Below are 7598 nucleotides of genomic sequence, written 5' to 3'. Positions count from 1 at the left end.
ATAGATTTAAGTGTAAAGGTACAAAAATAAGGATATATAAAATACATTTTTCAAGACTTATGAGTAAGCAAATGCTTCTGAAGAGTAAGCAAAATTGACAATTTTTGCCATAATTCTAATTTTTTTTTTTTTGGTTTTTCGAGACAGGGTTTCTCTGTGTAGTTTTGGTGCCTGTCCTGGATCTTGCTCTGTAGACCAGGCTGGCCTTGAACTCACAGAGATCTGCCTGGCTCTGCCTCCCAAGTGCTGGGATTAAAGGCGTGTACCACCACTGTCCGGCTCCATTCTAATTCTTTAGTACCTGTAGCTGGAGTTTTCTCCAGTCCTGCCTGGCCCACAGTCAAGACAAATCTCTCTTACCCTGCCCCTCCCCCAACTTTACAAAGGAACATTAGGTGACTGTCCAGGCTGCCAGCTGTCTCTGTTTACTCTCGCAAGACTCCCGAAAGTTGCTTTCATCCTTCTCCCATTTCTCAGGTAATATTATATCCTTCTGAGGTCTTTGATGTAGTTGAAGACAGATGGTTATAATTTTCCTTAGTTATGATAAAAGATAAGTTACATATGAAACCTTAGACTTACAAATATAAGATAGATAGGATATCTTCTTTAATTTTGTCAAATACAAATAGACTAGTTATTATAAATAGACTAGATATTGTAACTGTAATTCTTGCTTGATAATTGTTTTGTTATCTGTAATTTTACTATATGAAATTTAAAGCCTTCCTTTTTGAAAAAAAGAAAAGGGGAAGTGCTGTGGGATGTTCTGTATGCTAAATGTGTTGCTCTGATTGGTTAATAAATAAAACACTGATTGGCCAGTAGCCAGGTAGGAAGTATAGGCCTGACAAGGAGAAAGAATTCTGGAAAGTGGAAGGCTGAGGCAGAGAGACACTGCCAGCTGCCACCATGACAAGCAAGATGTAAGGTACCGGTAAGCCACGAGCCACATGGCAACTTATAGACTAATAGAAATGGGTTAATTTAAGATAGAAGAACTAGATAACAAGAAGCCTGCCATGGCCATACAGTTTATAAACAATATAAGTCTCTGTGTGTTTACTCAGATGGGTCTGAGTAGCTGTAGGACTGGAGGGTAAGAGAGATTTGTCCTGACTGTGGGCCAGGCGAGACTGGAGAAAGCTTCAACTACAAGTATCATTTATGGTACTAAAGATTTAGGTATCATTATGGTACCTCAAGCTTCATTTTATAAGATTTCCACACTCGGATTAAAAAAAAATCAAAGTTTTGCTCACTAGTGATATAAGTTGTAGTGAGCATGGAATGAATGAGCTTCATTTACAAGATATTTTATTCACTAGTATTAGGGAGCAATAGTTAAAAAGTTGGGGATTTCAACACAGTTTTCTCCAATATCAGTATGCTAATGGTGATAAAGTATCATAGAACAAAAAGACACTAACACTGCCTCACTGTTTTCAAACCATTTGCACTATGACATGTAAGGTCCCTGTCTAACAAACATCCTTGGTACATTATCACAATCTGCAGACCATTGGCAACTTGATCCAACAACGGGGTTAAATCTCAAGTCTTAAGAGACCTGCTAAGCAGAGCTCACCTGGAGTGAAAATAAAAGTCCTTTCAGGAGGATCTGAGTCAAGGCCAAAGATCAAGTCCATAGAAGCAATCCTTAATAGCATCTATCACATACTCGGTTTCAGGCATTTCAATAGCTGAATGGTTCTACAGAAAAGGACACTATAAGATTAACTCCCAAGGACACAAGGAGGTGGACCAAGTGAGAGGAAACCTGAGCAGCAGCCCGATGTCCTCTCTTCTGTTCTGTGATATTCACAAACATTCAGGTGGCTGACCTCACCTGAAGAAGGCAGGATTCTGCCAGAAAAGCTGCTGTTGGGTGAACTGTGGGCTATTTTTTTTTTTCTTCTGCAGATGTGTGTCAGGATGGATTTGTGTCCCAAAGCAAAAAACTGGAGCATCAGCACTAAAGTCATTCCCCAGAGACTTCAGAACACCCCACAGGGAGCCCTCCCTCGCTCTGAGCACGGAAAGCACACTTGCTGATATCACACAGCCTGGAAAAAGCAGAAAGTTCTGATTGCAGAGGGTGTGTGTGTGTGTGTGTGTGTGTGTGTGTGTGTGTGTGTGTGTGTGTGTATACTTACACATACATATGCATTACTCTGCCACTGACAACAGATTGAGAAGTATTCTGCAACCTATTACATGTGGATACTCAGGTCAGACAAACTTGAGCTACATATTAGAAATTGCCTACTACAATTGTTTTTCTTGTTTCACCAGACAAAAAGGAAGTATTCCTGCCAGGGATAAAACAACAATGCATAGTATCAGTCTTAGAGAAGTGTTTTTCAAAGAGGCATTTTTCCCAATATATTCTCTCCCAAATATTGCTTCTACTGTGATGAATAATATGAGACAACAGATTCTCTGTTGTTCATCTGGCTTACTCAGACCTTGAATTTAGTTAGTTAACTTCTTGGTTCCTTTGACTGAAAAATTAATGCATTAAAAAAACCATTTATTGCCTTCTTCAAGGTCGCCTGCAAGTAAAGACTCTATGAACATTTTAAACTTAGCCAATTACTTTTTGTTCTTTTGGCTCACTGTATTATGCAATAGCATGCTAATACCCAAATGTACTTAACCTTGCTGAAGACTAATTGATCAACTTTAAAATGATTTCAATTTTTATTTTAACATGCACAAGTACAAAATATTTGCAGCATTACAGAGAGAGCTTTGATGATTTATTTCTGCAGAGCAGAACCAAAAGAATTTTCATTAAAAAAATGAACCACTTCTTAATCTGAAAATGACTTTTCCCTTTACTAAAAGAAAAAAATCAGCCATTCATTTGAAATTTATGCATAACTGGCTATGCGTTAAATACACCAAATAGGCTTGTGATATTAGATATTTAGAGATTTTTTTTAGCACAATTAAGGAAACATGTCAACTTTCTTTCCCTTTATGCATCCTCCACATTTTAATTCCTAAATGGAGTCACAAATAGAGAAGAAGACAAGCTCTCCATCCCAAAATGTTTTGCCATAGCAATATTCCTTAGAACAAATGCTGGAGAAAGCTACGATTTCAACTTCCATGCCAGGAAGACAGTTCTGCAATGGACAAAGACGTCGAAAGTCTAACAATACCCGTTGTATGAAGATCTGAGCAGAAAGTGCTTTTTCTGCTTTGTCTTATCCATTTAAGTTGGAGTGGCCCTGAAATCCAAATCTCTCCTCCCAGTTAATTTCCTTCCCTGCTTCTTCTCTTGATTAAATGATGTTGGCTACATTCTGATGGGCAGTGGAGATTAATTCTGGATATGTACAGAATCCACCTGGCAAACCTGATAAAGGCAACTTCCAAGAGCAGAGATGAAACGAAGGCCTGAATAATAGCATAGAGGATTTGCAAAGGACAAAAATATAGGCCACCATTTAATAGTGACAGTAATTACTTAAGTAAAAGTCAAAACACTTGAAAAAAAAAAGAGGAAGGCAAGTAATAAATATTTAAAGCTAAAGCATGCCACTCAATTGATGTGCCACTTGGAACAAGACCCTCTTCAAGTTAGTTCACAACTGGTGTGCTGCCTCTACATCTTTATAATGGGCAAATTGAATTACAATTGATACAAAATGTGCATACGATTTCTTTAATCTCTTAGTGCCTTTTCACTCAAAGTGCTGTCTGTGGACTCAGTGGCACTCATATCCAACCCAGATATACAAAATCAGAACCTGCATTTTAACCAGATCCCTAGGTGGTCTACATGTTTGGGATTTCCCTTCTCAGAACAGTTGTAAATGGTCTCCTTTCCTGTACTTACAATACTTTCCTAGATTGTAAAAGGATTGCAGTTGCCTCAGAAAATACAACTCTAAATAATTTGCCCATCTATCAAGTCTGTTCATGAATCAGTAGGGTCCTGGATGGTCCAGTCATATTAAATGTACAAAAAAAAAACCCCAGGAGAATACATCAACTAGTAGAGGATCACAGATTAAGTTTCAAGAAGGCTGAAGTGATTATAGTACTAACTGGAAAATTTCTTGTTGTAAAGAACCATCTCCAATCTCTTCATTTCCTTAAAAAATTCATGCAACATATCTTAAAATAAATTTAGATTCCAGTTACTTGTGGGAGATGTTTTCCAAATATTTATGACCTCAGACAGGAGACTGAATCAAGTCAGCTTCAAGGAAAATGCAGTGTGCTCAGAGTCAGTAATGATTTGACCCAGCAATCACTTTAGAAAGAAACTAACACATCACTGTGCTATTGTTACTCTGTGGGAAACCAAGCCCATGGTGAAATTATATGTGCAAAATTTTACAAATAATTGATGAGAGAGTTGGAATTAAAGGCCTAGGTTTATGAATCAAATCATTTCTATGTCTCTGCCCAATGTGCATATATGTGATCTGCAAGATTATTTGAGTTGTGCAAATGTATGAAGTCCTCAGCTTTTCCTGTGAAGACAATTGCATCATCCAGTGCATTCAACAATGCCTTCACCTGCTCATTTGGAAACAGTTATTTTAAAATGAATTTCAAAAGCCATGTCCAAAAATAAAAAGAGGTGTAGCTCTGAAAAAATAGAGCTGTTTCAAAAGGAGCCAGGTGCCTGTTTGAGTAGTTAATGGATAATTTTAAGCATCTGATTGAAGTTAGCATTTATAACAATTATGGGTACCAATGGAAGCTTTACTGGAGAAGAGAAGAGTTGGTTTGAGTAAATTGCTTTCCAACTTGAGACTTGCAAAGTCACAATGAGGCCTGTTATTTTTCCCTCTGCCTTTGTCAAGCAGAAAAGAGATTTGGAAGGAAATTCGAAGGGCAAGCAAGTTCTCTCCCCTGAGCAAGTGCTAGATACTGAACATTCAGCTAACTGAATGAGATAAGAAAGCCAGTTGGCATGCTGCTCCAAAGCCTTAGAGGAAACACTGTCAGAAGAAGCTCAGAGGAAATCCCTCTATTCAACTTTAGATGGAGTTGAACTAGGCAAGATTATTGTTTAGTGTTCTTTGGTATTGCTTTTCCTTAATCCCCAAAGGGTATCCCCTTAGTATATATCTCCTTGAAAAGGTGTGTATCTTTTAAATGAATAAGTTATGTGCTAATCCATAATATTAGCTGTCCTCAAGAAAAACTAAGCTGTCAGCACATCAGCAAGGACTTGTTCCAGTGGACATGGTGGTTCTTATCTAAAACAGTTGAGAGTAACAAGTAACATCCTAAAGGTAAGACATGAGAAAAAACTGCCAAAGTGGCCAAGAATCTGACCCTAGATAGGTCATGGGCCTGGGGGAATACCTAATACTATTATTCTGCTAAAGGAATATAGTAATGAAATGACTCCTAATGACATACAACTATACCCATAGGTCAGTGCCTTGCTCAACTCACCTCAAAGAAGCTTCTTCTTGCAGCAGATGGGAATTAACACAGAGACCCACAACTGGACAACATGCAAAGTGTGAAAGACTTTGGAGCACTCAGTCCTAAATGGGATGTCTTCACCAAAGCCTTCCTGTCAAGGCTTGGGGTTTTATGAGAAAGAGAAGGTAAAAAGAGAATAAGAGCCAGAGGTGATGGATGACTCCAAGGAAATAGTGTCTTCCAGACACAAAAGGACTGATGCACATATGAACTCAAAGAGACAGTGGTGGCTCACACAAGTTGTACAAGTTCAGGCCAGATGGCATCACAACACTGAGAGGGGGAAGTAAACACAAAGCACCACCTTTAACTAAGAAGCTATTTGTAATCAATACTTGCTGACAAAGAGGAAAGTCAGCTTTCTCCAATAGAGTCTCACTGGATTATATCAGCCACACTCTAGAGCAGGCCCCATACCCAAGAACAGTTGGCCAACACAAAACAAACTTAATGGTATTTTTTTGGACCTTTGGATTCATTTTACTTTGTTTGGGCATTTTTTGTGTCTTGTTGCTCTTTTGCCTGTTTTGATTTTTTGTTTTGTGGGCTTTTTGTTTGTTTGATGCTTTTCTGTTGTTTTTGCTTTCCAGGTGGGGAGAATGAGAAAAACCTTTTAAAGACAGGTAAAAGAGAGAGAGAAAGAAAAGGTAGTTGAATATCAAAAGGAAACTGTTTTCCATCAGGTTTTACTGAAAGAGTACAGGACAAAACAATCAGTGGCAAGAATCCCCCATTCCAGTATGAGAAAAGAAATTTCTGTAGGGCTAAATAAAGAAACCTCAAAACCTCAATAAGTTTCCTTCTCCCTGGAATTTCGCTCCCCAAAACTAGGGTTCAACTACTACTAGTTTTGCCTTCTACAAGCTAATCCATCATTGCTAGAAAAAGAGTACACAACCAAGATAATGCTACTCAACTATCCACATAGAAATCAACTGTGGGTTGATTTGGTTTAGTTTCTCTGTAAAAAGCCAGGTATTTATTTATTTGCCTTGAAAGAAAAAAATAAAATAAAAAAGAACAATGGGTCTGAAACGAACTCCAGCAGCAAACTGGAATAAAAGGTTGATAATGACTTCTTGAGCAGCAGAGAACATTTTTCCTGCATTCTTCAAACCACACCGTATCATCTACTACCTTTACCAAATAGACAGGAGGCCCTGGTTGGTTGTTAAATAATTTCTCCTAATGAATCGCATCCCCTTGAAGTATTACTTTCTGTAGCCCTCTCCTAAATGAACGTGGGAGTTGGCTTTGTGCCTTGCTTTAGCCATGAAAATATGAGCAAATGGGATTGGAGCAGAAGTTTCATACGTACTTCAGCACTGAAGTTTGCCCTCTGGGAGACCCAAGAGCATGCCGTGGAGAAGCAGAGCGTTTCCCTGAGGAGTCACTTCTCCACAAAGCATGCATGTAGAGAATGAAAGTAAAAAATTAAAACAATTTGATAATGTGTTTGCACCTCCGTGAATAAGATGATCATGAATGATACCACCGATTATCCAGTCTTATACCAAGTGACTGTGACATAAGTGGACTTGGGTGGGATACCAGCATCATTAATAATTTTTTAAAAATTTATATTCATTTTACATACCAACCACAGATCCCCCTCATCCCTCCTCCTGCTCCCAGCACTGCGGGCCTTCCCCCTCCTCGACCCAGCCCTCATCCCCTCCTCCAACAGGGTAAGGCCTCCCATGGAGGGACAGCTAAGCCTGGTACATTCAGTTGAGGGCCAAGCCCCTCCCCACTGCATCAAGGCTGATCAAGGCATCTCACCATAGGAAATGGGCTCCAAAAAGCCAGCTCATGAACCAGGGACAGATCCTGATCACACTGCCAGGGGCCCCTCAAACAGACCAAGCTACACAACTCTCTCCTGTACAGCATCAGTAATTCCCAAAAGCTCTCTAGGCTTTTACCTTACAGAAAGCAACAATTTTCTATTATTATAGTAGATAACTATAATTAAGAGATCTTTAAGTTGTTTATTGTCTTAACCAGAGTTAACAGTGTTTTGCTTGTTGATTTTATAGTTCCTCAAGTCATAAGAACACACAGTGTCTCAATAAAGGAACAAAACTCTTTTCTGTTAAGAATGTCTTTCTACTGGTATCCAATCAGATTTGATA

Source organism: Peromyscus eremicus, chromosome X, assembly GCF_949786415.1.
Source record: "Peromyscus eremicus chromosome X, PerEre_H2_v1, whole genome shotgun sequence".
NCBI lineage: Eukaryota > Metazoa > Chordata > Mammalia > Rodentia > Cricetidae > Peromyscus > Peromyscus eremicus.
Note: the sequence above shows the minus strand (reverse complement) of the source record.